Source organism: Heterodontus francisci, chromosome 27 (assembly GCF_036365525.1).
Source record: "Heterodontus francisci isolate sHetFra1 chromosome 27, sHetFra1.hap1, whole genome shotgun sequence".
NCBI lineage: Eukaryota > Metazoa > Chordata > Chondrichthyes > Heterodontiformes > Heterodontidae > Heterodontus > Heterodontus francisci.
Window position 1 is genome coordinate 52,136,015 of NC_090397.1, and position 17,629 is coordinate 52,153,643.

Below are 17,629 nucleotides of genomic sequence, written 5' to 3' on the forward strand. Positions count from 1 at the left end.
ACTGCTAAGTCTCTTTAGTCGCTTGATATAATCAGACCCACCGGCCATCCATGTCTCCGCTTTAAAGACGTCTGCAAACACGACATGAAATCCTGTGACATTGATCACAAGTCGTGGGAGTCAGCTGCCAGCGTTCGCCAGAGCTGGCGGGCAGCCATAAAGACGGGGCTAAAGTGTGGCGAGTCGAAGAGACTTAGTAGTTGGCAGGAAAAAAGACAGAGACGCAAGTGGAGAGCCAACTGTGCAACAGCCCTGACAAACAAATTTCTCTGCAGCACCTGTGGAAGAGCCTGTCACTCTAGAATTGGCCTTTATAGCCACTCCAGGCGCTGCTTCACAAACCACTGACCACCTCCAGGAGCTTACCCATTGTCTCTCGAGATAAGGAGGCCAAAGAGAAAGACCAAGATAATAGAAGGTGAACCCGATGGAATGTGCAGGGAAGGTGGGTAGGTGGGTTGAGGGATATTGGGAATTAGTGGGTAAGTGGGGCTAAGTGGTATAGGGAGAGGTAGGTACAGGATGGTTGAGAGATATGGCGAGAAGGTGACTACATAGGGTTGAGGGATATGTTGAGAAGGTGGGTAATTGGAATTGAGGGATGTGGTGAGAAGATGGATAGATGAGATTGAGGAGATTGGGGCGGCACAGTGGCGCAGTGGTTAGCACCGCAGCCTCACAGCTCCAGCGACCCGGGTTCAATTCTGGGTACTGCCTGTGTGGAGTTTACAAGTTCTCCCTGTGTCTGCGTGGGTTTCCTCCGGGTGCTCCGCTTTCCTCCCACATGCCAAAGACTTGCAGGTTGATAGGTTAATTGGCCATTATAAATTGCCCCTAGTATAGGTAGGTGGTTGGGAAATATAGGGACAGGTGGGGATGTGGTAGGAATATGGGATTAGTGTAGGATTAGTATAAATGGGTGGTTGATGGTCGGCACAGACTCGGTGGGCCGAAGGGCCTGTTTCAGTGCTGTATCTCTAAAAAAAAAAATAAGGAGGCCAAAGAAGAAGAATAAGGATAATGGAGATGTTGACTAATCATGGTAATCAATTTGCATCAATCAGTCGACAATAGACCCAGACATGAGGTGAGGAAAACCATATTGGTGGAGAGCTTGCGGAACCATAGGTCAAAGGTGACCTGTTCCTCCCAAGTATGCTATACCTTCGAGATGACCTGTCTCAAATTACTCATGTACTCTATCCCAAAATGTTATTTTCTGAAAGAAATCTATCAAATTTGCATTGGAATAAGTAGATACTAACTGCTTCCACTGTCTCCCATGGGAGCCTGACCATAATTTTATCACTTGCTCACTGAAATATTGTCTGGAATCTTCTGGCCCCAGTTTTGGAGGTGGGACCGGGAACAGATTGCGAAAGTCGTATGTCGGGTCGGCTCCCTGACGCAGTGATCTTGCCAGAGGCAGGCTCTAAGTGCCAGTGGCTACCCCCTGCCAGCAGCAGGTAGCCACTTAGGGCCAGTTAATGATCCACTTCGGGCCACAGTGCAGATGCCGCTGGATTCCCCTGGCACTGGACTGGGGCCCCACTGAGCTGGGAGGCCAGCAGCAACTGGGAGGTGACCTCCCAGCAGCAGGTCAGTGGGCCATTGGCCCCTCATTTCACTGGCCCCATTGTTAAGACACATGATTGGAAAGGCCAGAGCCTGGGCCATGACAATTCCTGGTGGTACTAAGAGTTGTGGACCTTCTGTATTTTCAAATCTTAGGCAGGCCTCCAAGGGCACCTCCATTTTACAATGTCCTCACGCTCCCCTACCTGACTCAGCAGTGCCCATCTTTCCCAGTGGGGCTGCCGTCCATTGAGTGCAAGTGCTATGGGCCTTCTGATTGGGTCTCCTGCCTCAGGAACCTGTCCACATCCTTAATTGGATGGTGAACATGGAAGTGGCCTCTTATTTGCCCGCTTCCTGGAAAATTCCCTCCGGAAACGGTCCTGAAACCTGAAATATTTCAAAATGCAGAAGATTCCACCCATTGTTCTTGCAGATTAGTTTTGAATTTACCCCCTTCAAGCGCAGGCCACCTTCTCTGCTTTTACTGATAAAGACAAGCTGAAACAACTTGTCACGGTCGACATTATCCAGTCCCTTCAGAATCCTAAAAACAGCAATCACATCACCTTTCCATTTGCTAACTATTAGTTTTCTTCTTGTTCACATCTTGATTGGGTTGAGATGTGACAAAAAGTGTTCTGATTTATTAAAAACCTATTTTGAGTACATTATCATCTCTTCATGTGCAAACAATACTGTTCCAATGCAGAGGGCTTCATGCTGCTTTGTGTATCACACAAGGATCTCATCAGATCCGCAATAAATCTCAAAACATTCAAAAAACATGAACTTGGCTCCGCTCTCCCTCCATCTCTAATCTGCATCCAAATACATTTGTTTTGTGCTTGCATTGCAAATAAAGATATACATTAATTGTGTTGAAAAATGGCCTCACTATGTCTTATGCCAAGACTATGCAGTAAGTTGTATGAAGAAATAAAAATGTATTTTCCTTGCCTTATTAGACTTTGGTATATAGAATCCTTGTAACATAGAATCTGTAAATTCTGTGAGCTCTCCAAGACACAGGTATGATCAAACACTCGCAGGGCGGGTACAGCAAGGCCGAGACACAGAGTATTGAACTCTGTTTCCCTTTCAATTTCCCTTCTCCTGTTTGATCAGGTATGTACCAAAACTTGCTTTCACAGCCAGATCACTTTCCTCAGTAACTGTCTTTGGCTCTGACTTACTCCACATGGATTCCAGCTGAAATTCCACCCTTCATGGTTCGAATCTACCCATAAATACAAATACCTCCAAGATATTCAGCGTTCCTCGAACCACGGCTGTTGCCACATCCTGAGATCCACGCTCAATGCCATGCGCCACCACATGCACGCACTCAACCTCTCTTTCCAGTAGCAGCAACTCAGTTTATCTCAAAGCTGTCCTGGTCTGCAGTTTCAATTCATCTTTTGCCTCATCCGTGCTTTAACAAAAAACTTTTTTTCTTCCTTTCGGGTGTCAAGATCACATGCTTCAACAACTCATCTTACTTCTCCTTCACTTTCCTCTGCTTCTTCCAAACTGACCCCTTTCTGTGTTTTCACTGTCCCCTCTGACATTCCTCTCTCTGACCCCGAACGATCAGTCCTCAGCAAAGTCCTCAGATTCATTCCCTTCTGCCCCCACCTTTGTGAATTTCGAGTTCAGTATGATGCTTAGTTCCTCTTCCGAACCTTCACCACTGCGCCAACTTCTTTGGCCAGAACTCTTGCCCCCACACAGTGGACCCTTTCTCCCATCTTTAGAATTCTTGTTCCATCTGGACCCCTCCCTCTGACCTCTTATCTTCTCTAGATTTTTTAATTGGGAGCTGCTGATGTGAAATTGTCTCAATTTCTCTGCTCCCCTTGCTCACTCTAACCTGTCTCTTTCTGAATGTGTAGTGCTCCATTCTCTTAGGTCCAACCCTAACACTGTCATGAAACCTGCTGACAAGAGTGGCGCTGTTGTTATTTGGCTCACCAACCTCTACCCAATGGGGACTGAACGCCAACTCACTGGCACTCACTCTTAACTCTTACTGGACCATGATCCCACCATCGAACATCAAGCCATAATTTCCAAGACCATCAATGACCTCATCTCCTCTGGAGATCTTCACTTCATGTTCTCCAACATCATAGTCTTCCAACCATACCCAGCCTGCTTCCACCTCCTTCCCAAAATCCACAAAGAGAATTGCCCTGGTAGACCCATCATGACAACCTGTTCCTGCCCCACCGAAATGATTTCACCCTATTTTTTTTTTAGAATTAGAATTAGAACATTACAGCTCAGTACAGGCCCTTCGGCCCTCGATGTTGCGCCGACCTGTGAAACCATCTGACCTACACTCATTGATGGTCTTGGAAATTATGGCTTGATGTTCGATGGTGGGATCATGGTCCAGTGAGAGTTAAGAGTGAGTGCTAGTGAGTTGGCGTTCAGTCCCCATTGGGTAGAGGTTGGTGAGCCAAATAACAACAGCGCCACTCTTGTCAGCAGGTTTCATGACATGCTATTTTGACTCTATATTTTCTCCCCTTGTTCAATCTTTTCTCACCAACATCTGCACCTTTTCCAACACCCTCCACCATTTTAACAGTTTCCATTTTCCTGCTCCTTTTCACTGTGGCCACATAATTTCTCTACACCTCCCTCCTCCATCAGCATGGCCTGAGGGTTCTCTGTTTCTTCCTTGACTGGAGGCCTAATCAGCCTCATCCACCACCACCTTCCTCTGCTTGGTTGAACACATTCTCACATGGAACAACTTCTTCCTTGACTCCATTCACTTCCTCCAAATAAAAGGGGTTCCTATGAGAACCCATATGGGTCCTAGTTATGCCTGCATTTTTGGGGGATTTGTGGAAATTCTTTGCCTCAGTCCTACTCAGGCCCATTCCCTCACCTCTTTTTCCAGTACACTAATGACTTTATCAGTGCCATTTCCTGCACTCTCTCACAATTGGAAAATTTCATCAACCTTGCTTCTAATTTCCACCCTTCCCTCACCTTCACATGGTCCATCTTCGATTCTTCCCTTCCCTTCCTCAACTTTTCTGTCTCCATTTCTGGGACCAATATCCTCTATAAGCCTGCTGACTCCCACAACTATGTTGACTACACTTACCCCCACCCAGCTTCCTATAAGGACTCTATTCCATTCTCAGAGTTTCACCATTGCTACTGTTCTGACAATGCCACCTTCCATAACATATCCTCTTTCCTCAGCTGAGGATTCCCCTCCACCATGGTCAACAGGGTCCTTGACCGTGACTGTTCCATTTCTTGCACTTCTGCTCTCACCCCTTCTCCTCTCTCCCAGAACCACGATAGGGTTCCCCTTGTCCTCACCTTCCACCCACCAGGCTTCACATTTAACAGATGTTGCCATTTCGGCCACCTCCAGTGTGATGCCACCAGCAAACACATCTTCCCCTCCCCTACTCTCAGCATTCCAAAGGGATTGTTCCCTTTGTAACACCCTGTTTCATACCTCAATCACCCCCAACACACCCTTCCCTTCCCAGGGCACCTTTCCTTGCAAGCACAGGAGATGCTATACTGGCCTTTACCTCTTCTCTTCCCACCATCTAGGGCTTTTGTTCTTTCCCACCAACCTTTCCCGGCCTCTACACTTGCTTAAAATCTGTCACATCTCTCTTTTACCTGTTCTGATGAAAAGTTATTGACCTGAAACATTAACTCTGTCTCTCTCTCCACAGATGCTGCCTGACCTGCTGAGTATTTCCAGCATTTTATGTTTTTATTTCAGATTTCCAGCATCTGCAGTATTTTGCTCATTGTACAGGTACAGCCTGGGTTAGCTCCAGAGTAAAGCTCATACACTGTTCCAATAAAACTCAACATAAGCTCGAGGAACAGCACATCATCTTTCAATTAGGCACTTTACAGACTTCCAGACTCAACATGGCATTCAACTCTACCCCCATTCCCTATTCTGAGACACTCCAGAATCCCCTATGCCCTGTTTTAACCACGTGATGGTGGGCACTGGCAGTAGATTGCCTGCCCATGTTGGGTAGTGGAATGTTAATGAGGCTTGGCAGTTAAAATCACCACAGCTTCATTCTACCCTGACCTGTCTCTCCTCTCCCCCTCCCCTCCCACTCTCTTCCACTCCCACTCTCCTCACCCTCCTCCTCCCCCACCACTTTCTTCACCCTCCTGCTCCTATCTGACATCCTGCTGCCAGTCAGCTGGAATTGCAGGCTCCTGTGAGGCAAGCAGCCCGTAGAGTTGTGACAGGGTGACAGGATCCAGCAGCAAGCTGTGAATATTTAGATGAGGTTCGAGGGGTGATTTCTCCTGATCCTCAGGATCCCTTCACCCATTTACAGCTTTAATAAAGGGCTGAAGTAATTTCCAGGCAGGTGTCTGTCTGAAGAGCAACTGAAGGCAAGATGTCTCCCAGCAACCGTCATGCTCTTCCCCAGACTTAATGTATTTCATTTGCTTTGACACTCAGGAACTCACAATCCTTGACTGAATGAGCCTCCTGAAATCATTTAGACACCCCCAGTCTATCCAATATCACTGCTGCTTCCTTTTGTACTGCTAAATTGACAGCATCCTCTTCTTTAGTGAAAACTCCTTGTACCTCAGCCATGCCTTCTATCCCTATAAGATCTCCTTTTTGATCCTTAATTGATCCACCCTTCCTTTACTGACTCTTTTACTATTTATGTGTTTTTAAAAGACTTTTGGGTTCTCATTTATGCTAACTGCTAATCTATTCGCATATTTTCTCTTTGGCTTTCATATTCCTTTTTTAGATCTTATCTGTATTTTCTATATTCAATGTTATGATGTAGGAAATGTTGCAGCAAATTTGCACACAGCAAGCTCCCACAAACGACAACTTGATAATGAGTAGATCATCTGTCTTAGTGATGTTAATTGAGGAATAAATATTGGCTAAGGCATCAGGGAGAACTCCCCCGCTCTTCTTCAAAATAGCACTGTGGGATCTTTTGCATCCACCCAAGAGGACAGGCAGGCTTCGGTTCAACATCTCACCTAAAAGATGCCACATGTGACAGCGCAGCACTCCCTCGGCACGGCACTGCAATGTCAGCCTAGATTAGGAGCTCAAGTTTCTGAAGTGGGACTTGAACCCACAAGCTTCTGACTCAGGGATGAGAGAGCCACAGCTGAAACCAGAAAAAATATTGTTCTCCATTCTGGCAAAACTAGCTACTATGGCAGCAGGATTGAAAATCTATGGTGGAATCTAATGATGTCCTTAGGGCCTTTGTGGTGAGGACCTCCATTGTCAGTAGGGCTGGGGCTGCCCAGTGCTTCATGTTGGATACAGCACTGTAACCCAATAGTGCCACAGGTGTTGGTAGTGGGCATCTCTAATTGACTTGCCATCTATTGCACATTTATTTTGTTTGCTCACCAAACCCAGATCCTGAATATAGTTTGATATCCTGTAAGAATTCTTCTTTCAAAAGTGCAAACCATGCCAATTGGATCCATCTCTTGACCCCCGGGTATTAACCAGTGCCACCTTTCTTCACCTCCTGCTCCTCTCGTTCAATCTTGCTGTGTACATCATTCTGTGCGATGGCCTTTGGCTCACCTTCTAATGCTTGATTTTGATGAAAAAGCAGGATAAAGTCTGCTGGCAATCCAGGTTCTTCATGTATCTCACCCACTGTTCTGAGGAGAATGTTCCAGGAGAGCTCAGCCCACGTAAAACTTTACATCACCAATATATTGTCCAAAGCTACTGCAAATTCATGAGCTTTTATTCTTTTGAATCTGATACCGTGTTAAGTATTGTACTCCAGTTAAATTTGCCATGTTTGCTCTTGTTTCAATTTACTGTCAGTTCTCAATAAACTTGGTTTATAGTTTTTAGCCTGCTTCAGATGGTTGTATACTGTCAGAGATAAGGAGGGGATTCTACTTTCAGTTTATACTCCACCACCATTACAAACATTACGCTTTTGTTTCAGTGCATCAGCAATGTGGGCTTGTTTCAACCCAACCATCCACCTTCTCACCATAGAATCATAGAATGGTTATAATGCAGGCAGAGGTCATTTGGCCTGTTGTGTTTGTGCGGGCTCTCTGAAGGAGCAATTCACCGAGTGCCACTCCCCCACCTTCTCCCCATAGCCTTGTACATTCTTCCTTTTCAGATAATAATCCAACTCCCTCTTGAATGTTTTAATTGAACCTGCCACCATCACACTTTCAGGCAGTGTATTCCAGATCCTAACAACTCGCAGCGTGAAAATTATTTTCCTCATGTTACCATTTCTTCTTTTGCCAATCTGCTTAAGTTGCTGTTCTCTGGTTCTTGATCCTTCCACCAATGAACACAGTTTCTCCCTATCTACTCTGTTCAGACCCCTCATGATTTTGAATACCTCTACCAAATCTCCTCTCAACCTTCTCTTCTCCAAGAAAAACATTCTCAACTTCTCCAATCTATCTACATAACTGAAGTTATCCCTGGCACCATTCTTGTGAATCTTTTCTGCACCCTCTTTTTTGCCTTCACATCCTTCCAGAGTGATGTCCAGAGCTGGACACCATACTCCAGCTGAAGCTGCACCAATGTTTTACACAAGTTTAACAAAACTTCCTTGCTTTTGTACTCTATGCCCCATTGATAAAGCCTAGGATCCTCTATGCTTTATTAACTGCTAACTCAACTTGTCCTGCCACCTTCAATGATTTATGCACATGTACACCCAGGTCCCTCTGCTCCTGCACCCCCTTTAGAATTGTACTCTTTATTTTATACAGTCTCTCTGCGTTCTTTCTACCCGAAATTAATCACTTCATGCTTCTCTGCATTAAATTTCATGTGGCACTTGCCTGCCCATTCCACCAAGTTGTCTATGTCCTTTTGAAGTTCTGCACTATCCTCCTCACAGTTCACAATACTTCTAAATTTTGTGTCGTCTGGAGATTTTGAAATTCTGCCCCATACACCAAGGTCTAGGTCATACTATATATCAGGAAGAGCAGGAGTCCTAACACTGACCCCTGGGGAACTCTACTATAAACCTTCCTCCAGTCCGAGAAACAAACCATTCATCACTCCTCTCTGTTTCCTGTCACTCAGCCCTCTAACTTTATTGATAAGCCCGTTATATGGCACTGCATCAAATGCCTTTTGGAAGCCCATGTACACCACATCAACAGCATTACCTTCATCAACCCTCTCTGCTACCTCACTAAAAAACTCAAGCAAGTTATTAAAACACGAATTTCCCTTAACAAGTCTGTGCTGACTTTCCTTAATTAACCTGTATTTGTCCAAGTGACTATTAATTTTGTCCCGAATTATCGTTTCTAGAACCTTCCTCACCACTGAGGTTAAACTGACTGGCCTGTAGTTGCTGGGCTTATCTTTACACCCTTTTTCGAGCAAGGGTGTTATATTTGTAATTCTTTAGTCCTCTGGCATCACCCTGAGTCTAAGGAAGATTGGAAAATTATGGCCAGTGCCTCTGCAATTTCCACTCTCACTCTCTGCATCCTTGATGTATCTCATCTGGCTCTGGTCTTTTATCAAATTTCAGTATAGACAGCCTATTCAATACCACCTTCTTATAAATTTTAAACCCTTCAAGTGTCTGAACTACTTCCTTTTTCACCATGACCTGCGCAGTATCTTCTTCCTTGGTAAAGACAGATGCAAAGTATTCATTTAGTACCTCAGCCATGCCCCCTGTCTCCATGCTTAAGTCCCCTTTTTGGTCCCTAATCAGCCCCTCTCCTCCTTTTACTATTTATATGTCTATAGAAGACTTTTATATCAGCTGCCAGTCTCTTCTCATATGATGTCTTTGTTTCTTTTATTTGCTTTTCAATTCTCCTTTGAATCTCTACATTCAGTCTGGTTGTCAATTGCATTATCCACCTGATATCTGTCATAAACACATTTTTTCTTCTTCATCTCAATCTCTGTTTTGTCATCCCGGGAGCTCTGGATTTGTTTACCCTACCTTTCCCCTTCATGGGAATATACCTTGGCTGTGCCCGAACTATCTGTTCTTTACAGGCAGCCCATTGTTCATTTTCAGTTTTGCTTGCCATCCTTTGATTCCAATTTATCTGGGTCAGATCCATTCTTACCCATTTAAGTTGGCTTTCCCCCAGTTAATTATTCTTACTGTGTATTGTTCCTTGTCCTTTTCCATAGCAAACCTAAACCTTATGATAACCAATGATCACTGTCCCCTAAATGTTCCCCTACTGACACTTCCTCTACTTGGCCCACTTCATTCCCAAGAACCAGGGCTAGCAGCGCTTCCTTTCTCGTTGGACTGGAAACATACTGCTGTAGAAAATTCTCCTGAACACACTCTAGAAACTCTTGCCCCTCTCTGCCCTTTACACTATCCCAGTCTGTATTAGGATAATTAAAGTCCCCCATTATAACTACTCTATAATTCTAGCACCTCTTTGTGATTTCCTTGCAAATTTGTTCCTCTACGTCTTTCCCACTCGTTGGTGACCTATATCGTACACTGAGCAATGTAATTGCACCTTTTTTGTTCCTTTGCTCTAACCAAATAGATTCTGTCCTTGTCTGCTCTATGATACCCTCTCTTTCCAGCACTGCAATGTTCTTCTGAATCAATACTGCCACCCCTCCCCCTTGCCTTCCTTTCCTATCTTTCCTGAAAACCTTGCATCCAGGAATATTTAATACCCAGTCCTGCCCTTTGAGCCAGGTCTCTGTTATAGCCACAACATCATATTTCCATGTGGCTATTTGCACCTGGAACTCACCAATCTTATCTACCACACTCCACACATTTACATACATGCACAGTAAGCCTAATTTGGACTTTATTACTTTCCCCCTTACTCTGAACCGATGTAATAACTTACTATTTCCTACTCTAGTGCTATCTCTCCCAGTATTCTGTGCACCTTGGTGTTCCTCTCCAGTATTACCTCCTGGTTCCCACGCCCCTGCCAACTTAGTTTAAATCTTCCTCAATAGCACAAAATGCACCACAAGGAAATTAGTCCCAACTCTGTTTAGGTGCAACCCGTCCGGCTTGTACAGGTCCCATCTACCCCAGCGCTAGTCCCAATGTTCCAGGAAACTAAAGCCCTCCCTCCTGCACCATCTTTCTAGCGACGCATTCATCTGCTTTATCCTCCTATTTCTATACTCACTTGCGTGCGGTACTGGAAGTAATCTGGAGATTACTACTTTTGAGTTCCTGCTTGCTAATTTCTTATCTAGCTCCTTAAATTCTGACTGCAGGACCACATCTCTCTTTCTACCTATGCTGTTGGTACCAATGTGGACCATGACTGCTGGCTGTTCACCTTCCCCGCTCGGGGTGCTCTGGCACCTTAAACCTCTTGACCCTGGCACCATATCTCCCAACCCAACTATCCACCTCCCCATATCTCTCATCCTTACCTACACACCTTCTCCCGATATCCCTCATCCCCACTCACCCACTTTCTCACCATATCCCCCAACCATGTCTACCGACCTCAGCATATCCTTCATCCTCACCTACCCACCTTCTCTTCTTTTCCCTCAACCCCACTTACCCACCATCTCCCCATATCCCTCATCCCCACTTACCCACCTTCTCCTCATATCCCTCAACCCCACCTACCCACCTTTTCTTCATTTCCCTCAACCCCACCTACCACCATCTCCCCATATCCCTCATCCCCACCTACCCACCATCTCCCCATATCCCTCATCCCCACCTACACACCTTTTCTTTATTTCCCTCCATTTCACCTACCCACCATCTCTCCATATCCCACATCCCCACCTACCCACCATCTCCCCATATCCCTCATCTCCACCTACCCATCTTCTCTCCATATCCCTCATCCACACCTACCCATCTTCTCCTCAAATCCCTCATCCTCACCTACCCACCTTCTCTCCATATACCTTTGAATAGAATTTTTGGACTTCTCTACACCAGAGGGCTGTGGATGACAAGTCGTTGAGTATGTTCAAGGGTGAGATTGATAGATTTTTGGACTCGAAGAGAATCAAGGAATATAGGGATCAGGTGAGAAAGTGGAATTGAAGTCAAAGATCAGCCATGATCTTATTGAATGGCGGAACAGGCTAAAGGGGCCGTGTGGCATACTCCTGCTCCAATTTCTTATGTTCTCATGCCTTTCTGCCGCATCTCCACATGTTTTTAGAGATACAGCACTGAAACAGGCCCTTCGGCCCACCGAGTCTGTGCCGACCATCAACCACCCATTTATACTAATCCTACACTAATCCCATATTCATACCAAACATCCCCACCTGTCCCTATATTTCCCAACCACCTACCTATACTAGGGGCAATTTATAATGGCCAATTAACCTATCAACCTGCAAGTCTTTGGCATGTGGGAGGAAAGCGGAGCACCCGGAGGAAACCCACGCAGACACAGGGAGAACTTGCAAACTCCACACAGGCAGTACCCAGAATTGAACCCGGGTCGCTGGAGCTGTGAGGCTGCGGTGCTAACCACTGCGCCACTGTGCCGCCCCAATCTCCTCAATCTCATCTATCCATCTTCTCACCACATCCCTCAATTCCAACTACCCACCTTCTCAACATATCCCTCAACCCTATGTAGTCACCTTCTCGCCATATCTCTCAACCACCCTGTACCTACCTCTCCCTATACCACTGAGCCCCACTTACCCACTAATTCCCAATATCCCTCAACCCACCTACCCACCTTCCCTGCACATTCCTCAACTCCACCCTGACACCTTCTCACAATGTCATTGAACCGACGCATACACCTTCTCATTGTATTCCTCAATAAATTCTAACCTCCTTCTGTTCAAAACTCTCAACCCCATTTATCCCTCTTTACCCATATTGTTCAACGCCACCTACCCACTTTCACATCATGGCTGGAATTTTACATCACCCTAGCGAACCAGATGGTGACGGGAGTGGAGGAGGTGGAGTAAAATTGAGCGGGAGGCTCCGGGAGACCTTCCTGACCTGCTCCCACCTCCACCCCACCTTATGTGGGCCGGGGAGGAGGGGCGAGAAACGGGCCGCCTGCTCCAAGCCAATCAAGGCTCTTAAGTGACCACTTAACAGCCACTTTAGGGCCTTCGCCCACCTCCACGGGGATTTTACCCATGGCAGTGGGTGTCCGGGAGACGTGAAAGGCTGCCTCTCAGTGCTCCGGGGGTGTGGGGGGGCCCGGACAAATGGACACTGGGTGCCCAATTGAGGGCCGCCCGCGCTTTCCCTACCACTCCCAGGACCCGAGACGCCCCTCCCAATCCCCCCAAACGACCATCCTTGCCTCGCCGGGGCCCAACCGATTAGCCCATCGAGGCAACCCTAACTTATCTGGAGTTCTGCCTCCACTTTGGTGGCAAAAACAGAAAGGCAGATTATTATCTGAATGGCGATAGAATAGGAAAGGGGGAGGTGCTGCGAGACCTGGGTGTCCTTGTGCACCAGTCTCTGAAAGTAAGCATGCAGGTGCAGCAGGCAGTTAAGAAGGCAAATGGTATGTTGGCCTTCATTGCGAGAGGATTCGAGTACAGGAGCAAGGACGTCATGCTGCAATTATACAAGGCGTTGGTGAGACTACATCTGGAGTATTGTGTGCAGTTTTGGTCTCCTTATCTGAGGAAGGATTTTCTTGCTATGGAGGGAGTGCAACGAAGGTTCACCAGACTGATTCCTGGGATGGCAAGACTGACTTATGAAGAGAGATTGGGTTGATTAGGCTTATATTCACTACAGTTTAGAAGAATGAGAGGGAATCTAATAGAAACCTACAAAATTCTAACAGGACTGGACAGACTAGTTGCAGGAAGGATGTTCCTGATGGAAGGGGAGTCCAGGACCAGGGGTCACAATCTAACGATAAGGGGTAAGCCATTTAGGAGTTGAGGAAGGATTTCTTTACCCAAAGAGTGGTGACCTGTGGAATTCTTTACCAGAGAAAGCAGTTGAGGCCAAATCATTAAATATATTCAAGAACGAGTTAGATATCGTTCTTAGGGCTAAAGGATCAAGGGATATGGGCAGAAAGCGGGAACAGGGTGTTGAGTTTGGACAATCAGCCATGATCGTATTGAATGGCGGTGCAGGCTCGAAGGACTGAATGGCCTACTCCTGCTCCTATTTTCTATGTTTCTATGCCATTGGCTGGGTTGCAGTCCCAGCAGTGGCCACCGCTCCCAGTGGCGCTTCTTCTTCCCATGTCCCACAATCTTATCTGCCCACTTTCTCCCCTTATCTCTCAACTTCACCTACCCAACCTCCCCATATCCCTCAACCCCCTCTATACCTTCTCACCATTTCCTCCAGCCAATACTACCCACCTTATTCCTCAAACCTACCTACCCACTTCCACTTATATCCCCAATCCCAACTACACACCTTCTCACATATCCCACACTCTCGCCTACACATCTTCTCCTCACATCCCTCAAACCCTCCAGAAACACACCTAGATGTCTCTTGGCCCCATTTATACCATTTGCTTATTCCATTACTCAACTACCTGATGGGCTGGAATTTATGCTGGAGGCGGGTCTCCTCGTGCCAGCCAAAAAGCCGGGAGAACCCCATCTCTGCCTTTTCGTGCCCCCCAGAACAATCCTCCAGTCTTTTTAAATGAAAGAATCAGGAGGCGGGATCTCTGTCCCTTTAAAGACGCAGATTCCACATACATGAGCTGCCGCCAATCACAGGTCCGGCAGCTCAGCAGTATCGGCAGCACTTTCAGGAGCGGTAGCTACTGCCAGAATTACAGAAGCCTCAGGCCCAGGACCAACAATGGAACCTCAGAACAGAGGTAGATAAGGCGGGGTCGCTGGGGCCAGGCTAGAAGGACCCAGTGAGGGGAGTTGGAGGGGTGGTCGTTCAGTCCAGTGTGAGGGTGGGCTCCAAGGGGTAAAGTTGTTCCCAGTGGGGTCCTCTGTGAACCACAAATTGCCCACGAGTGAGGGACTCCCAAAGCAAGCCCGCAGAGAGGGTGCCTTGTGTTGCAAGGTGTCCTCCCTGCTGGTAAGATCCCAGCAGCAGCGGGAAGAGGCCCTTAATAGACCACTTAAGGGCCTCAATTGGCCTCTGGACGGGAAGGCCATCATCAGCCTGTCCCGCCCCCAGGAAGATTGCTGGGCGATGGGGAGCTGATGGACCCTCCATCCGTACCTCCCTCCCGCCACCAGTCACACTACTCCGTGCCCACCCCCGCCTCCAACCCTGGGGGGCCCGTAAAATCCTGGCCTATGTGTGAAAATGCAACATCCAATTTAGCCTTCTCACTGCTAATTTCCTTTTCTGAAGATTCTCAGGCAAAGATTTTGTTTTTCTTTCAGAGAAATCTGTGAAAATAACATATTGTGTGAGGGAGATTGTTGCTTCATTCAATGTACCACTTTGGGAAGAGAAGTGGTTTGACCATAACCTGGTAAATATAAAACTGTGAAAGTTCAGTCTATAATAAAGGTTTGTTTGGGCCTTGGGGAGAATCTTGTTCCTGAAGTTAATATCAGGAAGTGCTACTCCGATTTGGCTTCTCTTTGCCTCTTCCAGGAATTTGCAATCAATCAAGTAATGAGATAGGACTGTAGATATTGTTGCAGTTGGTAATCATTCCCCTCTTCCCAAGTCTAAATTTCAGACCTTCATCAGAGGCCCTCAGGATAGACAGGGAAAGAAAGTTAATTCCGGGTATCAGGAATTTCAGTTCCGGGAAGTCAAGTTTGAGGTGACTTCGAGATGACCTTATTGAACTTTTCATGATTTTGAAGGGAGTTGGGAAATTTGATCTGGGCAAATTGTTCCCTGTGATGAAGGGGGGCAATCCCAGGGGAACACAAGGAGAAAATGAAAGAGTTAGAGTGTAAGAAGTGAAGTCAGGGGGATCTTCATCACCAAAGGGGAATCAACTCATTTAGTAACATAGCATAGTAACGCGATAAGGTTCTTGGCAGGAGACCAATGGTCCATCGAACCTTCTTCCAGGTCCTTGCTGTGATTCTGGAGGAAACAGTCTCGTATCCCTTTCCCTGGTACTAAGCCACCCTTAATTTTAAACTATGTCCTCTAGTTCTTGAATTGTATGCTCAGCAGAAGAACTTTCTTGGATCCAAATTCTCCTTCTGAAAATCATAAAAGCCCCCAGTGATGCCCCTCATCCTCCTTTTCCCAGAGTAAAATTCCTGGGTGGACATTTTCATTATTACTCAGCCTTTAATTTCAGACTCCGTTTATAATCTTCCCCACATTCAACTAATTCAGTATCCTTCCTGTAATACAGAGACAAAAACTGAACACAATCCTCCTGATGTCACCTCACCCTTTACCTCCTTTGAGTTATAACTGGCCATACATCTCAACATATCATTGGCTTCTGTTGACCATCTGGGGATCTGGGGACAGTGAATGGATAGTTTCAATGACTCAAGTACCAAACCACACCACGCCTCACCAACACCCCCACCCCCACCCACCCACCCCCCCCCCCCCCCCCACCCCCACAACCTCCAGATCTCTTTCCTGCTCTAATATAAAAGCAAAATACTGCAGATGCTGGAAATATGAAATAAAATCTGAAAGTGCTGGAAATACTCAGCAGGTCAGGCAGCATCTGTGGAGAAAGAAGCAGAGTTAACGTTTCAGTTCTGATGAAAGGTCACAGACCTGAAACGTTAACTCCGCTTCTCTCTTCACAGATGCTGCAGGACCTGCTGAATATTTCCGGTACTTTCTGTTTTTATTCTCTTTCCTGCGCTGTTACCTTAAATATATTGCCATTCAATATTTAATCCACATTTTCATTTCTTCCACCTAATCTCCAGAATTCATACTTACATGTTTAGTTGAGTTTAGTTTAGAGATACAGCACTGAAACAGGCCCTTAGGCCCACCGAGTCTGTGCCGACCATCAACCACCCATTCATACTAATCCTACACTAATTACATATTCCTACCACATCCCCACCTGTACCTATATTTCCCTGCCACCTACCTATACTAGGGGCAATTTATAATGGCCAATTAACCTATCAACCAGCAAGTCTTTGGCATGTGGGAGGAAACCGGAGCACCCGGAGGAAACCCACGCAGACACAGGGAGAACTTGCAAACTCCACACAGGCAGTACCCAGAATTGAACCCGGGTCGCTGGAGCTGTGAGGCTGCGGTGCTAACCACTGCGCCACTGTGCCGCCCATCTCCATCTCTTCTTTGGCCTTCTTGTCTCGAGAGACAATGGGTAAGCAACTGGAGGTGGTCAGTGGTTTGTGATGCAGTGCCTGGAGTGGTTATAAAGGCCAATTCTAGAGTGACAGACTTCCACAGGCGCTGCAGATAAAATTGGTTGTCGGGGCTGTTACACAGTTGGCTCTCCCCTTGCGCTTCTGTCTTTTTTCCTGCCAACTGCTAAGTCTCTTCGACTCGCCACACTTTAGCCCCGCCTTTATTGCTGTCCGCCAGCTCTGGCGATCACTGGCAACTGACTCCCACGACTTGTGATCAATGTCACAGGACTTCCTGTCGCGTTTGCTGACGTCTTTAAAGCGGAGACATGGACGGCCGGTGGGTCTGATACCAGTGACGAGCTCGCTGTACAATGTGTCCTTGGGGATCCTGTCATCTTCCATGCAGCTCACATGGCCAAGCCATCTCAAGCGCTGCTGGCTCAGTAGGGTGTATATACTGGGGATGTTGGCCGTCTCAAGGACTTCTGCGTTGGAGATACGGTCCTGCCACCTGATGCCAAGGATTCTCCGGAGGCAGCGAAGATGGAATAAATTGAGACGTTGCTCTTGGCTGACATACTTTGTCCAGGCCTCGCTGCCGTAGAGTAAGGTACTGAGGACACAGGCTTGATACACTCGGACTTTTGTGTTCCGTGTCAGTGTGTCGTTTTCCCACACCCTCTTTGCCAGTCTGGACGTAGCAGCGGATGCCTTTCCCATGTGCTTGTTGATTTCTGTATCGAAAGGCAGACTACTGGTGATAGTTGAGCCTAGGTAGGTGAACTCTTGAACCACTTCCAGAGCGTGGTCACCGATATTGATGGA